This window comes from Pristis pectinata, chromosome 31, assembly GCF_009764475.1.
Source record: "Pristis pectinata isolate sPriPec2 chromosome 31, sPriPec2.1.pri, whole genome shotgun sequence".
In the NCBI taxonomy this organism is placed as follows: Eukaryota; Metazoa; Chordata; class Chondrichthyes; order Rhinopristiformes; family Pristidae; genus Pristis; species Pristis pectinata.
In genome coordinates this window covers 14,016,577-14,036,478 of record NC_067435.1, presented here as the reverse complement: position 1 = coordinate 14,036,478, position 19,902 = coordinate 14,016,577, and the positions used below count along the sequence as shown (strand labels likewise).

The window sequence follows — 19,902 nt, the reverse complement described above, 5'->3', positions numbered from 1 at the left end:
TTGAAGCATAACCAAGGAGAGGGAAGTTACACTTGAAGAGAAAGGATGTTAATATCTCCTTCTTTTATATGTTCAACATCTTAGCTTTGCACCCCTCTGCGATAATAAACTTGCCCTGTATTCTGAGACTGTGACGCCTCATTTTGGACGCCTCAGCCAGGAGAAACATCTTTCCTGCATCCAATGTGTTCAATTCTGTAAGAACTCTGTAACCTTTAATTGAATTCCCTCAAATTCTTCTAAACTCCAGTGAATTTAAACCTTAATCTCTCCTCATACCGCAGTCCTGCCATCCCTAGAATCTCTCTGATGAACCTTTGGTGGACTCCATCTCCGGAGAGTACATCTTAGCTTTGGTGAGGAGTCCAAACTACATGCAATACTCCAGGGGTGGTCTCACCAAGGACCTGTATAATTGTAGCAAGACATTCTTGCTCCTGCACTCAAATCTTGCTATGAACATCAGCATATCATTGTTTCTTTAACTGCTTGCTGTACCAGCATGTTTGCTTTCAGTGACTGGTATACAAGAACACCTGTCTTTTTGTACATCACTAGCTCCCAAACTAACACTACTTGAATGATACACCACCTTTCTACTTTTCCAAATGAAGTGAATAACTGCATATTTATCCACATTGTTCTACATCTACCAATCTAAGTCACCTTGAATCCTCTTTGCATCCTTCTCACAATTCACAATCTCACACAATTTAGTGTCATCAGCAAACTTTGAAATATTATATTCTATTCCCTTATCCAAATTATTGATCAATATTATGAATAGCTGAGAACGAAGCAGTGATCCCTATGGTACCCCATGAGTTACCACCTGCCACTCCAAATAAGACCCATTTATTCCTATCCTCTGTTACCTGTGTGTCAACCAATTTTTAATCTATATCAATTCATTACCCCAAAACTCTGCCCTTTTATATGGGATTTTATCAAAGGCTTTCTGAAAATCAAAGTACACTACATACTGTCTATACTTCTCGCTGCCTCAGTAAAGCAGCCAGCATAATCAACGACCCCACCCACCCCGGACATTCTCTCTTCTCCCCTGTCCCATGGGGCAGAAGACACAAAAGCCTGAAGCACCAGGCTTAAGGACAGCTTCTACCCCGCTGTTATAAGACTATTGAATGGTTCCCTAGTACGATAAGATAGACTCTTGACCTCACAATCTACCTTGTTATGACCTTGCACCTTATTGTATACTGCACTTTCTCTGTAGCTGTTACACTTTATTCTGCATTCTGTTATTGCTTTACCTTGTACTACCTCGATGCACTGGGTAATGAATTGATATGAACAGTATGCAAAACAAGCTTTTCACTGTACCTTGGTACATGTGACAATAAGAAACCAATTCTAATTCCACTGGCTTTCCTATACCTATTCCACCAGTTACATCCTCAAAAATTTCCAATAAATTTGTCAAATAGTAGTGGTTAAGTTTTCGTATTCAGCCTTTACCAGGGCGACATGGTGGTGTAGAGGGCAGCATAGTAGTGTAGTGGTTAGCGTAACACTATTACAGCGCCAGCAGCCCGGGTTCAATTTCCGCCGCTGTCTGTAAGGAGTTTGTATGTTCTCCCTGTGTGTCTGCGTGGGTTTTCTCCGTGTGCTCTGGTTTCCTCCCACATTCCAAAGATGTACAGGTTAGGAGCTGTGGGCATGCTATGTTGGCATTGGAAGAGTAGCGACACTTGCGGGCTGCCCCCAGAACATTCTCAGTAACGCAAAAAGATGCATTTCACTGTTTGTTTCAATGTACATCTGACTAATAAGTAAATATTTTAAAATAAATATCTTATCCTGAAAGTGCTTAACGAAGAAGGAAGGAAGAAGGAACTGGTGCCCCACAAGAGTGCATCCTCAGCTCCCTATACAGTCACGACTGCATGGCCAGATACTGCACAACTTCATCTACAAGTTTGCAGATGACACCACCATAGTGGGCCGAATCTCAAATAATGATGAGTCGGAGTACTGGAAGGAGATAGAGAGGCTAGTGACAAGGTGTCATGACAACAACCTTTCCCTCAGTGTCAGGAAAACAAAAGAACTGGTCATTGACTTTAGGAAGGAGGAGCGGTGCACTCGCTCCTGTTTACATCAACAGTGCTAAGGTTGAGAGGGTTGAAAGCTTAAAGTTCCTAGGAGTGAACATCTCCAAAAGCCTGTCCTGGTCCAACCATGTAGATGCCACGGCCAAGAAAGCTCATCAGCACCTCTACTTCCTCAGGAGGCTAAAGAAATTTGGCATGACCCTTTTGACCCTCACCAATTTTTATCAAAGTACCATAGAAAGCAACATCTCCGGATGCATCACAGAATCCAGCCTCCCCTCCATGGATTCTGTCTACGCCTCTCGCTGCCTCAGTAAAGTAGAAAACATAATCAAAGACCCCGCCCACCCTAGACATTCTTTCTTCTCCCCCTCCCATCAGGTAGAAGATACAAAAGTTTGAAAGCATGTACCACCGGTCTCAAGTTTCTATACTGCTGTTATAAAACTACTCCCCTAGTATGATAAGATGGACTCTTGACCTCACAATCTACTCATTATGTCCTTGCACTTTATTGTCCATCTGCACTGCACTTTCTCTGTAACTGTAACACTTTATTCTGCTTTCTGTTATTATTTTCCCTTGTACTACCTCAATGCACTGTTGTAATCAAATGATCTGTGTGGATGACATGCAAAACAAAGTTTTTCACTGTACCTCTGTACATGTGACAATATTAAACCAATTTACCAAGAGGAATGTAAAATTACCATTGAAAATGAGATCCCAAATACTGAAAATCAACAAGCCTAAATTTGCTACCAGTGATTGTGAGGATATTATAAAATTAGCAACATCTGGAAACCCTGAAAGCTACTACTAGTTTCTCAAAAACAAAGCACAGCGGATGCTGAACCATCCTCCAGGCCAGCTGTATGAGTGGAGACAGACATAATTAACATTTCAGAAAGATGACTTCTCATCACAACTGTACTTTGTCAGGTTATTTTATTAGCCAACATTTATTGATTTAAGATTGATTGTAAGTTTCAAGGAATATTGAATGGTACCAGACTGATATTCAGTGTGACAATGCCAGGGACACATAAGATTTATTTTAACCTCATTCCAGTATTCCACCCAGTAAACCAACTAAAATATCTGTTTAATCCCTGGGTAGAGTTCCTGCCAAGGGTTCCTTGGTAGCACTCTTGCTTCTGAGTTAGAAGGTTCTGAGTTCAAGTCCCATTGTCTAAAAATTCATTTGTCAGGACAAATTGAAGTCAATGGAACCAAATTTCAGAAGTGGAGAATACCTTAACAGGGAAATAAATAAGGAATAGGATTGATGAGAATGCTTTGTGAGCAGGCATAAACTCTTTCTACATGAAAAATATAAAACATGAATAACATAATGCCACTTTATGGCCTGTTTAATGCAAGCAACCAGGATGAATTTCAAGGTGGATGTGTATAAAAATCTAGGTTGATGCTCTAGTGTGGAACTGAGGGGGTGGTGCACTGTCAGAGGTAGCACTGTTTAGGTTAAGTGTTAAACCTGGATCCCGTAGCGCTATTTCAGAGGAAGATAGGTGAGTTTTCCCTTGTGTCGTGACTAGTATTTATCCAACACTCAGTATTAGAAAAATGAATCAACTGGTCATTATCAAATTGTAGCCTGAAGGTGTGCAAATTGGCTGTCACATATCTAACGATACAACAACAAGTACAATTCTAAAGGGTTTAATTAATTGTAAAGTGCTTTGGGGTGACCTGAGGGATGCCACATTTTGCAAGTTAATCTTTCTTTTTTGAAGTGCCTAAGCATTGCAATCTGCACCCATTTCCCACAGACCTCCTCTCACCTTCCCACCTTCATGCCATGTCACAGCAGAGCTTTTTACTGGTTCGGAGCTCTAACTGTACTTTAACATGTATCCATTTTACAAGCACTCCCGAGATGAAAGCAAAGGTTAGGTGGCTATTTCTTCCTAGGCCTCATCACGTAACTCCACTTTTGTGTGGCAGATGGAGTGGTAGAACAGACTTTAAGAACGGTGAAGACTTTAATTACAGATGCATAATGACTCACATAAACTAAATGCAGTGAACAATGACTGAGGATTGCCTCTGGGAAAATTAGTTTAGAAGTTAGCTCCTTGTTCTATGCCCCTATTTCATTGGAGTTATTATTTCATCATGAGAAAGGAAAAATCTGTCTTCAGTTACATCATTACTTGAGGATTTTTAAACAAAAAAGACCCAGTAGTGAAGTCATTCCTTGCAAAGTGAAGATTAAGAAAAAGGCAATAATATAAGTTCACACCACCACCACTCCACCTCCTCCTTATCCAGCAAACAACTGTTTCATCAAAAATGATTTCAACATTATTATTAAGTTATCAATCTTACTGCGACAGTTGGCAAGATGTGCTTCTTTGCTGAATTACTGAAGTTCACCCCTAATCCTGTTTGCAGAGGAGACACTTGGAATGCTCATTATATTCTAGGCTGAAGCAGAATACGTGGTAATTATAAACCTTATGCTTAGAAAAAAAATGCAGTAAATTTCTTTCTAGATTCTCTGTACTTTTTTCAAGTGGCCATTCTTCATTTTGGAGTTTAGATCGAGAGCTGCAGTGGAATATTCGACAAGGGGCAGCATCAGAACTCAGCCCAAGCCTTGATCTACATGGAGCAGGCATTGTTGGGTAGAGATTAGGAATAGCAGCCCAGGCTAACTTTCCCTTTCCTGAGATCACCACCTACAACAATCAACCATTGCCTGTGTGGGATGTATTTGGTGCATTATTTCCTTAACTGGATAAATCCCGAGTCCAAGAACAATTGTCATTATATAATCAATGCCCATTATGTCGGGAAAGATCATGCCTTCTTTGGCAATTAGGTGGCTAATTTCCTAGGGAGCAAGTGACGGTCTAACTGGCTATTTTCTTAAATTGATTTTTATCTTTAGATATTTTTATATATCTGTTCTGAAGGGATAGATGTGATGATGTAAATACTTCCTCATGGCTTTCTAGGTGAGCTCTCATGGAAAGCGAATCTATAAGGAGCACAGCAAGAACCTCTGTTTAGTTAGACCATCTCCCCTCCACACACATGCACACACACACACACACACACACACACACACACACACACACACACACACACACACACACACACACACACACACACACACACACACACACAGCTCTTTCTTTATTCACAAACCCCACTGGTTCTGCAGTCTTTTCTTGCTTCTCCTGTCTTCTGTACTCTCTCTCTGCACACAGTGATTAACTGAGCTGTCACATCGTCAGGCTGCGCACGTTGATAAACAAAGAGAAGGTTCTGTGAATGGGGTTCTCCTGTGCGAGAGCTGGGGATTTTATTTTTGGACAATCTTTCCTTTATAGAATCTCTCCTTGTAACAGACTGACCCATCCATTCTCAGTTATTATAAAGGTGAGCCTCGGTTTTATATAGCTACACGCTTCGTGTTTGAATCTCACAGTGAGCTACTGCAGAGTCTGGCTGTATTTTAACCAATGATGGTGATCGTGCCTTAGTCTTGTATGTTTTTTTAATCATAAATTTTCTGCTGGTCTTTGTAACCCATTAATTTCTCATGTGTCTCTTGTATATTTCAGTCTTTTTTTATTGTTATGTATTTCACTGCAGCCACTGATTAGCTGTTTGAAAGTCATGTTGCAGTTTGAATATGAGGCAATAGGCAAAAGGTTTCACTGTAAATCACTGTATGGTTCCTCCGTAGCCCACGGGGTGTTGTAGCTGGTTGAGGAGGGTGAGGGGTGGTGGGTGACAAATTTTATAATGGACCATATTTTGCTCTGTGGCTTCACTCTGTCTGTCTGTATGTGCCAAATTCTTTATATAAAGCAGTTCTCAAATTGGATAGAAATGATCTTGTTTCTCCCTGATGGGTTATTTAATAAAATCAGTTGGTAATTGAATCATACAAACCAGAAACTCTTAGGATATCTCTTCCAATCTCTGCTGAGTTAACTGGTTGCACTGGGAACAGTGAAGGGGTGCTATAATAATTTTCAGTGCCTCAGAGGTAAGGAGGGTAAATTACATAGGGTCCTTCCTCCAGACCAGTATTCAGTGGCTCAGCCAAGCAGAGTGCTTGTGAAGATAGCATTGGGCTTGATCCCAACCTCCCCTGCAGTTAAACAGCCCGTGGAAATTTACCATCAAGAGTAACCTGTAGTTGGAGAAATAGGTGATTTGCAGGCACTGTAAACTCTGTGTGAGAAAGATTCTGTTCCTTCAAAGAGAAAATAAATGGCTGCAAGTAACAAATGCAAAGAATGGACACATATGCCACATATCAGACAGAAGTTACTGTAAATACCCTGTGCATCAGCCAGTGCAGCAAAATACCATCTGGGTGATTACATTTTGTTAAAATTGAGATATTAATGGGGAAAATCCCGTGTGTGCCCAGAATACCTTTACTTGAAGAGTTAGCAACCTTGTTAAAGGAAGTTGAAGCATTTACCAATGGATAATCTATGCATGGGTCAACACTATATTTCAGTACCCACAGGCATATGGTTAAAGAGCAACATTGACAAAGTAGTTGGACTATGCAGGCAGCCTGACATCAACAACTCAGCAGTGGTTGGGAGGCAGGCCTTGGGACGTTATATCTCATGACCTCTGTAAGTGGATGAATCTCTCGGTGTTAGATTGGTTAAGAAGGGAAAGGTACAGGTGAGGGGGTGCCGGGGTGGGTCTTGGCTGGAAGGAGTTGGCTGACTCATATAAATCCTTTGGCAAAGAAAATCTATGGCTATTGAAAAACAGGAAGATACATAAAGAATTAAACATGGGCCAATTGAAAAACCTGTAAATATGCAATGTGTTGCTGGTGTCAGCACTTCTTTAGGGCTTGTACCTAGACATAGGATCATGTATTGCCATATTTTAATGCACTACACAACCCAATTTGGAAAAGAAGACGGAACACAATTGAAAATTGTGAACTTTTCATGAGTTTCACAAAGTGCCTGATTTTCATTTGGAGTTCTTTGTGGGCCTGACAAAGTACCTTGGAGATGCACAGTGGTGTCCAAATATGCACAATGTATGCCCAGACAGCACTTCTGAACCTTTTGACATGTGGCCATTCAGGCAGAAGTTGGCTTTCACATCATCGTGAAGAGTATTTCTCTGTTACAGGCCAAACAGGCTACCTGACTCAGACGGGTCCTCTTTAATATAGATCCTTACTCATCTCCCCATTCCGCACTCCTTCTGGAGTGACCCCACACACCCACACCTTGCTTGTGAGCTTTGCATGATCTGCCCACCCCCCTCCCCCATGACTCTCAATATCACCCCTTAACCCTTCCCCCTGACCGTGATTCCTGGCAGTTGAATCTCAGCCTCACTCCTTTACCTATTGATTAGCTCCAACTGTCCACCTTCACCCAGCTCTGTCCTTTCTACCCCACAGTTCCCAGTCTTAGCCTTGGCCTTGGGCCTAGGGCATAATTTCCTTTGCATGCTCTGTAATGGCAGCACCTAGGAAGTAAAGACCTTTGGGTGTGCACAGTCTTTTCAATGCAGATGAAGCTTTGAGCTTCGTGCATAATGGAGTTGTCCAGTTGCCAGCCCATGAAGAAAATATCTGATTAACACACCTCTCATAGCACAATCTAGTCCTCAGGCGCAGATTTCCATCTTGTAGCAGATTTTACTGCACTCAGTGTGAACTTTTCTCTGTACATTGTCTAATTACTTCATCTTATCCCAACTGAAGTTATGAAGAAGGATAAATGCCCACCTTGCCTGAAGAGATGAAAGATCAGGATAAGACTTAGAGGGCAATTGGGACCATGTGATCACATGTACCTGATGTACTCCAGGTGCAAACGAATCCTGGAGCTTGCTGCACTGACACCAAACTGCATCCATTTCCTTCAGCTTTTCATTGAAAGTTGTGAGCTAGCTCCAATCCTTGCACCTCAAGGAAATGGGAAAAAAATCAGCCTGAGTTTGGCAGGAAAATTTTCTCTCTCTGTTGATCATTTGGGTCACAGTTGGAGGCCTCAAGACTACTGCCATTCATGTCTTCTTTCCCCTACTATCCATGATTTCAACTCAGATTGGTTCTACATTACTATCTGCCTCTGTATCATGATTCAACATCTGATACCTTCCTTGATTAACAATGTTTCCCTTTCTCCTTTCCTTTTGGCCTGTTCTTTTGAACATTATATAACTTGGAATAATAAGCATCCAGTCCTGGTCACCCTGCAACCAAATCTCCAAATAGATATTAAATCAATCTCAAATGTCAACTTATCAATTTTATTGCAAATGCAATCAAAGAGAGACCATAAAACTTTGATTTTTGAATAGTTTTTGCTACTCTGGATTTGCTCTGTGCAGCATACTTTTGTTTACATTTACTTCTCCAGCCTGTCACACACTTTGCTTATCAATTTCCCCCTCACTATCCCATGCCACTGCTCTCTCATTTCCTCTTGACTTATTAAACATCCCATTCTTGAAACCCTCACCCTCCCACCGCACCCCCCTCACCCCCAGGCTATTTAGTTTAATGCCCTGTCTACAAGCTATTTATATGATTTGTCAGGATCCTGGTCCCAGTGTGATTCAGATGAAGCCTATCCCAATGGAACAGCTTTGTTTTTCCCCAGTACTGGTGCCAGTGTCACCAGTAACCATTTCTAACATTTACCTCCCCAGTCCTGTTTACCCATTGCCAATTTGCACGTGACTCAGGTAATAATCCAAAGATTATTACCCTTGTGGTTCTGCTTTTCAATTTTGCCCCAAGCTCCTCATAATCCCTCAGTAGAACTTCCATCCCAGCTCTACTTATGTCATTAGTGCCTATGTGGACCATGACAATTGGATCCTGGCCTCCCACTTCAAGTTCTTCTCCAGCCCAGAAGATATCCCCTTAATCCTAGCACCAGGCAGGCAACACAGCCTTCAGGACTCTCTGCCTTTGTGGCAGAGGATGATGTCTATTCCCCTAGCTATGCTATCCCCTTTGACTACTACATTTCTCTTTTATTCCCTCACTTGAATGGCTCCTTCTGCCATGATGCTTTGGACAGTTTGCACATCCTCCCTGCAGTCCCCACCCTCATCTACACAGGGAGCAAGAATCTTGTATCTTTTGGGCAAGGGTAAGGGCTGAGGCTCCTCTGGAACTATCCTCTGGATCCCTCTACCTGCTTCTTCTGCAGTCACACCATCCTGTCCCTGAGCATTTGCCAACTTAAAGATAGTTAATGTAAAGGATGTGACTGCCTTCTGGAATACCATGTCCAGGTTCCCACATGTTGCACCTACAATACATCACCTGCCCAACCACCTTTCCTAATTAATTAGATTATACATGCACATACATGCACACACCTACACATGTAAATATAGAACATAGATAAATATGTACAACAATTGAAACATGGAGACGTGCAGTATATAACTTCATACACACACGTACACACACACCTGAACATGGAGACTGATGTTGTACATACATATGTATACACACATGCCTTAATATTTAGTCACATATATGTACATAAATAAGGATACATTAAAAATATGCACAGATAGAAATATGTTCGCTTCTATAGTGACATCACCATCTGACTCTGTTGAATATGCAAAGCATTTGTCATGTTATTTAGACAGGTAGGAAGCTAATTCTGTTGAATTTAGTGGGAATTAATTATTGTGATTGACTAGCCTTGACATAATGATTTATTATCTGTTTTAGGGCAGCAAAATATAATGTAAGCTAAAATAGAAATGATCTTGATAGTGTCATGAGGCAAGCCATTTATCTTGGAAGAATGGGAGCATTTTTAATTTGCTGTTTGACCCTGATTTATATTTTCACTGCCACATCATTGATATTTTATGTATGACGTCAAAGCAGGAATTCCAGTGGGATGGTTGATGCGGGCAATTAGAGCAAAACCTAGTCACATCTGTTTCTTGGCTTTGAAAGCAGCCCAAACCGATAGGATCAATGTGTCCACTCTCTGCTGTCTGCAAGGATACAAAGCTCTTTATCAGAAACATTGCACCCACGCAAATGAAATATTTTACCAATGACATGCTCCTGGCAAGCTGTCACTCCTCTGAAAGGAACTTGCAATTTGCTTAAATGCTGTTGAGCTTAACTCTCCTGTAAGTTGGGTAACTGGGTAATACAGAACATTACATTACACTGAGAGGACTTTTCTGAATGTAGGATTATTACTGAGGCAGTGTAGAAGGAACTTTACTCTGTATTTAAACCCTGCTTGGAAGATTTGATGAGATGGTGTAGAGAGAACTTTATCCCATATTTAACCTGTGCTGTTGCTGCCTTGGGAGTTCTTGATAGGACAGTGTAGAGGAGTCTTAATTCTACATTTATTTCTGTGCAGCATCTGCCCTGAGGATGTTTGAAGATACATTATAGGCAGAACTTTGCTCTGTATCTGACCTGTAGTATAACTGCCCTGATGGTGTCTGATGGAAGAGAGTAAAGGGAGCGTTACTCTGTATTTAAGCTGTGTTGTAACTGCACCGGGAAAATTTAGTACTATGTGGATAAAGCTTTACTCTGTATCTAACAAGCACTGTATCTGGCCTGGAGGGCTTGATGGGAAGGTGCAGAGGGAGCTTTACTCTGCATTGAACCCATGTTTATAACTTCCTCGAAAGTGTTTGATTGGACACGGTGGAGGGAGGTTCACTCTGTTTTTAACCTGAGTGTTATTTGCCTTTTGAGTATTTGATGGAGCAGTATCAGTTAATCTGTAACAGCTCAAGATCTCTTTTGAGCCTTGATCCAAACATAGTCCAAAGAGCTAAATATCAAAGGTGAGGTGAGAGTGATTGCTCTTGACAATAGAGCAGCATTTAAGTGAGTGGGGTATCCTGGTAAAATTAAAGCTAATGGTTCATTGAGGGGAAACCTCCCCCCTAGTTGGAGTCATACCTCCTTCAAAATAAGATGTTATCGTTGTTGGAGATCAATCATTTCAGACTTAAAGCACCACTGCAAGAGTTCTTCGGGGCAGTGCCCTAAGCTCAGCCACCTTCAGATGGTTCATCAATAATTTTATATAAGCTCAGAAGTGGAGATATTTACTGATGATTGCACAAAGTTCAATTCCATTTGCAACTCGTCAGAAAATGAAGCAGTCTATACCTGTAAACAGCTAAATCTAAACTAACAAAATTTAAAAAAAAACAGATGCTAGAAATCTTAAACAAAATCATAAAATGCTGGAAACACTTAGCAGGCGAGGCAGCATCTATGGAAGAAAAAAGAATTGACATTTTGGGTCTAGAATCCTTCATTGAAACATTAACTGTTTCTCCTTCCACAGATGCTACCTAACTGGTGGGTTATCATTGGCCAGAAAGTCAACTGGACCAGACTTAAGAACATGAGGAAGCAGGATCAGAAGTAGCCATTTGGCCCTTAAGCCTGCCCTGTCATTCAATATAATCATGGCTGATTTGCCCCACACTCCATCTCCTCTTTTGTGTCATTTCTCCACAGCCTTCAATTCCCCGATCTTTCAAATAATTATCTAGTTCCCCTTTAAAAGTCCCAATGATCTATGCTCCACAACCTTCTGGGGTAAAGAGTTCCAGAATTCTCTGCAAGAAGTCTGTGGCTTCAAGAACAGGTCAAAGGTTGGATATTTTGCAGCAACTCCTGATTTTGCAAAGCCTTTCCACCATCTAGAAGGCACAGCAGGAATGTGATGGAACATTCTCCATGCCTGGATGAATCCAGCTCCATAAATATCAAGAAGCTGAATACCATCCAGGACAAAGCAATTTGCTTGATTGGCATCCCATCAACTACCCCAATTATTCATTTCCTCCATCACCAGTGTATTGTGGCTGCAATGTGTGCCATCTACAAACTGTATTACATGCCCAGGCTACTCTGAAAACACCTCCCATACCTACAGCCTCTAACACTAGGGAAGGTATTGGCAGCAGGCACATGGGGACACCAACACTTGAAGGTTTCCTTCCAAGTCACCCTGACTTAGTAATGTATCATTGCTCCTTCATTATCACCAAGTCAAAATCCTGGCACTCTCTATCCAACAATGCTGTCGGTCCACCTTCACCACAGGGCGACTCACCACCAACTTCCAAAGAGATGACAAAAAATTAACAACATGATGGGCTGAATGGTCTTCTTAGACATTAATTTCTAATGTTCTGTTGATGTTGGCAGGGTGTTTGAATCATAACTCCTTATTTATTCATAGGATGTCAGTGCTGCTGGCAAAGCCAATGTTTATTTTGATGCTATAAAGTATTCCACCTCTATTTTATCTACTAACATCAGGGAACAGTTGCAGGGGTACCACAGCTAGTTCAGACTCTGTGTTTAATTAGTCAACGTTCCCATTCCTGAAATCTGCTAGAAAATGCATGTCTGCAAGTTCTTATAAATAACAATAAGATGATCACCAGGTTGCTCATTGTTAGACGATGGATAAATCTTGTTCAAGACGTCAGAGAAATCTTCAAGGAATGCCATCAGTGCAATAGAACCTGTTGAGTATAATATTATCTGAAAAATGGCACTCCATTATTGTGGCTATTTCTCAATATTACCCTTCAACACTGTAGCATTTCCTCAGTACTATCCCTCTTAGAATGTGGCACTGCCTTAATACAGCCCCATAGTGCATCGTTCCCTCACTACTGTTGCTCTGACAATGTTGCATTCCTTCAGCATGACCCCTCTGACAGTGCAACATTTCCTTGTATACCATAGGAGTGCCATTATAGATTTTTATGTTCAAGTTGCTGGAGCAAGACTTGAATCTGTGACCTAATGAGCAACAAATAATAATGTGATTAAGGCTCAATGAAAGATGGCCACCCACAGGAGGTTTCATTGAGTATTACAGAAACAGGACTGCAGCCATGATCAACTTTACAAGATAAAAGGAGAAAATCAAGTGAATGTGAATTGTTGCAAATGGCAACATCTCAACTAATTGGAAAACTCTCTGCTAACAGAAATAGGTGACCTTGTCACAGCACTGGTTACTTGAGCATGCATATAAATTGTTATTCACAGTGGTCTGATAAAGTAACTGGTATCAGAATGATGCGGGTGAAAGGAGTTTATGGATTTATTTTTGAAAAATTGACTTAGCTTGGCAATGGTTTCTAATCTTCTACTGAAGAAAGCAGAGAAAGGACCTGAAAAATTATATCTTTCAAAGCCTCGGAATTGTAGACTGACCTGCACGTTAACTCCTCCAGCACCATTCTAGCAATAGTGTGGAAAAATTGTGCTTTCCAAATAGGCCTGAAGAGAGCTGATGTGCTGCTGCAGAGATAAATGCTTTTGCATGAGTGCATGCTTGTGTTCTCATGGCAATGTTTGCAAGTCTGCATAGCTGAGCAATTTAGGACCCTTTTCCTTTCAGTTTATCCCTCATATCTACTAAAATTCAGATCATAGTTCCACACATACTCTCTGTCCTCCTGTACCATCTTATGTTAATCTAGTTAATTGAAGGAACACTGTGAACCCACAAAAGTATTGCATCTCTCATTTCCTTATCAGCAGCTAAAAAATTTGCCTTTGAAGCAATTCAATCCTTTCTTCACGTTATCTCTGTTCCTATCCCCATACCCCTCTGCCATCACACTCATGTACTTATCCCAAACCCATCCATCCTAATGCAAACTGCTACATATGTCTTATCTCTAATAACTGTGTCCCTTCAGAATTATACTATGTGTACACAAACTCTCTCTCCCTTGCTCTACACACAAGCTCTCTCCTCTCTCTTCCCTTTTTCTCCCTCTCTTTATTTCCCCCCCCCCCCCCACTCTCTCTCTTTCTCTCACACAAATAAACACACTATTTCATTGCAAGGGTTGAACTGGCTCAAATTGGTTGCCTGCCTCTGTCCCTTTCAGCAATTTATTTTGTTTAATAAAGTATTTTGTTTGTTTAATTTACCAGCTATGCTCCAATATCTTAGGAGGTAATTTTGATATATTGTCCCTATCCCCATTTCCATTCCCACCCCATCCTCACTCCATCCTACCATATCTGCCAATCCTCATTCCCATCTCTTTCTCCTGTCTTCATCCACCATCCCTCCACCTTAATCCCCATTGTCTAACACTTGTCCTCTTTCTGACTAAACATTCTGCGTTCCATAACTTCAACTTTTGCAGGACATTGTGGACTTCATGAATTTACACTTCCTGTGACTACACATGGAAACCAGAGCTGAGAGCATGCAGGAAATTTCAGGTTGCACTTCCATGTGAGATGAAATACTTATGTGGGAAATGTTCATAATAGAGCGAGGAGCACTGTACTGAGGGAAAGAGCTGCTTCTCACTCATAGTACAAACTGAGGGATTTTACCAAGCCTTTCAGAAGTAAATTGAAATTATTGTTTCTGTGGTTGGTTGCTTAGATCCATTATATCCCCAGCTGTGTGACTAAAGGAGCTGAATGAGTCATTGCTTCAATGGACTTCAGACTCTTAAGATTACGTTTTCTTAACAATTGGCTCATTGCAAAAGTTGTCTATATCCAATAGCACAAGGCAGTCGATGGATTGGACTTTGTAAATTATGTGTCAATAAAATGCTGGCAGCAAGCTGATGACAGATAGATGCAACATGTTGGTCTGGCTGCTGTTGGTTAATCAGCAGCTGGATTCTGCTGCTTCCCATTCTATTGATACAATGTCGAATGGTGGTAATTGCAATCTGTAGCTCAGAGATATCTGAAACTTCCGTTTAAATGTGATGTTTCTGATAAGTGTAATGGCAATAAGACTTTCTTGGTCACTCTCTCGTGAACATGGATGCAACTAACAAATAGGCAGTTGTTGCAGAGTGGGCACTGCTTTGTTTTGCTTTAATTCTTTGCTGAGGGTTCAGCCAGTTATTCAAAGAATGCCAAGTCACATAGACCAGGAAGAAGAATCCCCTCCCCCACCTGGTTCCATCTGCCTATCATCTCTCTTTTATCTGGTTCCGCCTTTCACCTACCAGCCTCTCACCCCTCCCTATCATATATTCTATATATTGGCTACCTTCCCTCTACACTCTCAGTCCTGATGTAGGGTCTTGACCTGAAATGTCAACCACAACCTTGCCTCCACAGATGTTGCTTGAGCTTTTCAAGCAGTTTGTTTTTTGTTCCAGATTCCAACATCTGCAGTCACCTGTGTCTCAATGCGTTGGAGCAGTACCAGAGCTAGTCTCAGCATTCTAGAAGGATTCCTGACTCCAATGCACATGGTCACTTGGTAATTTCCATGGCTAAATAGACAACCAATAGTTATTGCCAGGAATGACATATGAATTGGACAAGCAGCAGTAAGTAGCCTTGAAACTTGGTCCCAGCAAGGACTCAATAGTTTGAGGAGGTGAAAGAGAGGGGATTGGCAAAACAATAGTAGATGAAATAAAAATAGAATGTAGAAATACTCAGTAAGTCGATCAACATTTGTGAAGAGAGAAACAGAGTTAACATCAACATTTCAGTTCTTATGAAAAGTCATTGACGTGAAATATTAACTTGGTTTCTCCCTCCACAAACCTGCCTGACCAACTGAGTGTTTCTGGCATTTTCTATTTTTATTTCAGATTACCAGCATCTGTAATTTTTTTCTTTTCAAAATGAATTGGATACATTAAAATATGAAGCGGTCAATGTTTGTGATTCACAGCAGCATCCTAATTACAACCATCAGAAAGGAATTTTTGTGCTGACTGCAGCTGTGAGGGTACTCCAAGAATCCCACCTAGCCTGGGTGAGAGTAATCCACATTTGAGGGAAGACGTCCCAGGAATTTTATGCTCTGGTGCATAGGTCTAATAAATACCACATACTACTTGTGGCCCAGTGCATCTGTAGCTTAGCCAATGAAAACCAAATTACTGCAGATGCTGGAAGTACAAATTATTTCTGTTTTTATTTCAACATTTTCCATTTCCAGCATTTTCTGTAGTTCAGCCAATCTCAATCCTCTACCACTCTGATATAATGTACTGATGGGTCAGCCCTGGCTTAGTGGTAGCATACTGTCACCTCTGATCCAAAAGGATTTGAATCCAAGCTTCAGTTGAGCATGTTACCTAGAATGATGTGTGTAGTTCTGGGAGAGTTATGTTCTGTTTGAAGGACAGGAGAAGAACAAGGCAGAATGAGCTGCTCTTTTGAGGAGAGTGGTCTGCCAGTGTCAATGGCTGAGGTGTGGTCGGGAAGCATCAAAATCGGATGGCAGGAGACAGATCTAGGAAAATGAAGGTATGTGATTCAGGAGGGATCGGGAAAAGAGGGGGGTGTTTGACGTTGGGAACTTTTGGGCAGAGGAGGCAAAAGGAAACCTGTGAATAAAATAAGACATTGCCAGGCTAGGTTTGTTGTGGGTTTGGTCATTGGTCATGGTAGGTTTTGCCCTGTGGGGCAACAAGCACCATTCATGTACATAAACAGCCTTCCCCCAAGCCAGACCAACTTCTCCCCACCCTACTGACCTCACCTGCTTCACACCCAGCCAGCAATTAAAATTGTAAATCAGATTCTGATGATGTTATCAAATGATGATGAAACGAAGAGGAAGTTGGCTTGAGTTATAGGATAGTAGTATAGTCACAAGGAGCAAGTAAATCAAGGGTAAGGCAATGTGAGAGACACAGTTTATGCAAAAAGTTGTGATCTTGAATGTGCTGCTTAATCAAGCAGTAGAAGCATTTTCAGTAGAAGGGAAATGGATGAATACATGAAGAGGAAAATTTTTCAGGGCTAAGGGGAAAGAGCAGGTGAGTAAGGTAAATAGAATATTTCATTTGAAGAGTTGGCATGGGCACAATGAGCCAAATGACCTCCTTCTGTGCTATGATTCCACATTCTATGATTCTACATTATTGCTTTCTCTGTTTAGATTTCTTCCCACCACACTATCCAGGCTTCCACCTGGTTCATGAGAGTTGAACATGAACCTGATGACACTTTGAACTGTGAAGTTACCCTCCCACAACTGCCACTTCCTCAGTTGTGCTATTCAAAGAAGAGAAGGGGAGTTCTTCTCAGTGTTTTGCTCTACATCTATGCTTCTACCATCAAAAGAAAAACATACAATCTGGTCATTATGTAAATGTGCTTTGTGAAACTCCACCATGCAATTTGGCAGCTGTTTTTTTGAAATACTTTGGGATGACTGAGGTCCTGAAAAGTGTTACAGAAAAGCAATATTTATGATGATGTTTGATAACTGTGTTAATTTATATCCACCTAAATGCAGTAGATTTTAGTAAGAATTAAGAAGATGCCCCAAGGTTCAGAGGTTAATCTCATTTTCACTGTTTAGTCCCACCTCATCATCTTTTTTCCCAAATCCCTCAGTCTGTGCTTCATTCATCCCACACTCCCTGTGAAGAGTTAACTCCAAAGCAAATCTAGGTAGCGCTACTTCACTTTTACTGAGTTTACAACTTTCACCTGGCTTCTTGTTGCGAATGTAAAATTGAATTTACTTTCTTTTTGTTTCTTGTATGAGTCTTTGTTGTCCACTTCAGTGACCAATTTTTTCTAAAATTTCCATGAGCCTTAAGATGAACTCACTTCCAAATTCATGGGTGAAGTTATGCTAAATGTGGGGAAGGTGTTTGTACATCAAACATTCTAGCTATTGTCATTATTTCTTCCAAATATTGTCAAACTGAACTCTTCATTTTATTCTTTAATACCTCTTTCATGCAGATGGAGCTTGTTTACATATATTACAAGATTTGGTCACTAAAAGCTTGAACCCAACCACGTGAACAATCCATTGGAAAAGTGAAGTTGTTGGCAGTGTTCCAAACACTTTGTTGCTTTGGACTAATCTCATAATTGTTGATTTGTTCTTTTTTAATACCCCTTGTAGATTTATTCCTTTAGCATTCGTGTCATCCTCTTTTCAATGCTCTTTGCCAACCAAATTGAGACATATTTTCTTCTATTTCAGTGTGTTCTCCACCAGGAGGGTTAAGTGGAGCCTCCCTTCAAGGAGCTGCAATCTTCACTGGAACACACCTGGGTGTGGCCATTTGGCTCCTTTACGTAACACTGATGGATTGGGCAAGCAGTGCCTCCTGTTGCTAAGTCCAAGATCCAAATTCCAGTCTACTCTAAAACCACTGCTCATTTTCATGGTCTACTGCCTCTGGTTACAGAGCTATGAATCTGAATTTTTTCTATCTTCTATAGTCCTTGTCCATGACATCCCCTCCTCTCAACTGTAGTAGTTTAGTAGTTTACTTTAACAGTGTATTGGGGTTTTAACTGTGCTTGGAGGATCATGCACCTTCCCAGTGTGCAGCCTATGATTACTTCCCTAGAGAACAGTATACTCCTGATTTCTAGTATTATCAGCTCTCTGTGGTATTCAGTTAAATGCAGTTACTCTGTTCATCATGTGCCTTTTTGTCTGCTTCTTAACTGCATTTAAAGACTCATTGCTCTATCTCCTGTTTCAGTCAGTCTTTTCTGGATCTATTGTTCTTGGCTTTCTCTTCCAAGTTCAAAGCCTCTATAAACCAAGCTTGGCATCAGCTAACATGACTTGCTGAATTGCCCACATTTTCTCCAGCTGGTTTCCTGGTATCTTGTGTAATAGCTCTGGAACTTACCCCAGCTTCCTCAACAACTGGGAAAAAAACCTTGTAAATGGTCGATACACATTCAGCTAATATAACTAAACATGTTACATTTAATCAGAAACAATCCCTATTTATATAATTCCTTAATCCATCAAGGCATTTAAAGTATTACAAACAAATTTTGGTCAAAGAGTTTGGTTTTAAGGAGTATTTTAACACATCTGCTCCCATTTTGTGCTTTCTGTTGTACTATAACTTTGTGGTACCTGCAATATGAGCTGTAAACATCAACTGAGTTTCAGTGACCCATCAACCTGAGGTCTCAACAGCTTGCGTCTTTTGAACATTAGGCTTTCATAGCTTTCATCCCTTGGCTGAAAGTGTGATCTTGCCAACCAGCTGGTTTTAATATCATATCTGCAGCTACTGCAGAGCATTTCATTTGGCCATCTCTTCGTTACAATTGGGATCCATTAACCTGAGAAGTAGGTCTTTGAATTAACTCCCTTCATGTTTTTGTGCCAAGAATCCATCATTAAGTCGCTACTTTTCATATTGCAACTGCTTGACTGACTGGATGATTTCTGAAAGTGTTGTAAGTGGGTGCAGTTGTGGCAATTTTCAATCCACGCTCTCATTTGCAGCCTGTCTTCAATTTGATGAGAGAAGCAAAGCTCCATTCCTGCAGATAGGAGACAAAGTGTAGGATAACAAAGATACTGAAATCCAGGGACTCACATTTCATTTCCAATGTGCATGAGCAGAGCTAGAATTAGAATCTGAACCAGGAGGAGAAAGGTTAGAAAGTATTTTGTAGTGCAGCTATAAGCCACTTTGCCATCTTCTACTCCTGGTATTTCTGCTCCACATGAACCTTCTCCCCACACTTCTTCATCTTACCATTTCAATACACCTTATTCATGTTTTTATCTATCCTTCCTTAAATGTATTTATAATACTGTCCTCAACAACTCCAAATCTCTGGGTAAAGAGGTTTCTCCAGAATTCCCTACAGGATTTACCAGTAACTAAATTTACCAGGGTTCCTGCTTCTCCTTTGTATTTCATAGGACCTGATGGGAAGTACAAGTCTGGGCAATAGGTAAGGGCAGTTTTGGACTTAGGTGCAATGACTCTCAAATCAAATAACCTGTTTTCAGCCAACATTTGTGCCTGACATCTGTAATTTGGGATAGCTGAG

General features: G+C 40.9%; 1 protein-coding gene across 3 annotated transcripts in view; it reads left to right on the top strand.

Moving 5' to 3' along the window:
• Positions 1 to 5,312: 5,312 nt before the first annotated feature.
• Positions 5,313 to 19,902, top strand: part of pde4a (phosphodiesterase 4A, cAMP-specific) — a 282,023-nt gene continuing 267,433 nt past the window's right edge. For all 3 annotated transcript variants that reach the window (XM_052042270.1, XM_052042267.1, XM_052042268.1), the window contains exon 1: positions 5,313 to 5,486. The gene's annotated coding sequence lies outside the window, so the exon portion shown is untranslated. The remainder of the gene's footprint in view (positions 5,487 to 19,902) is intronic.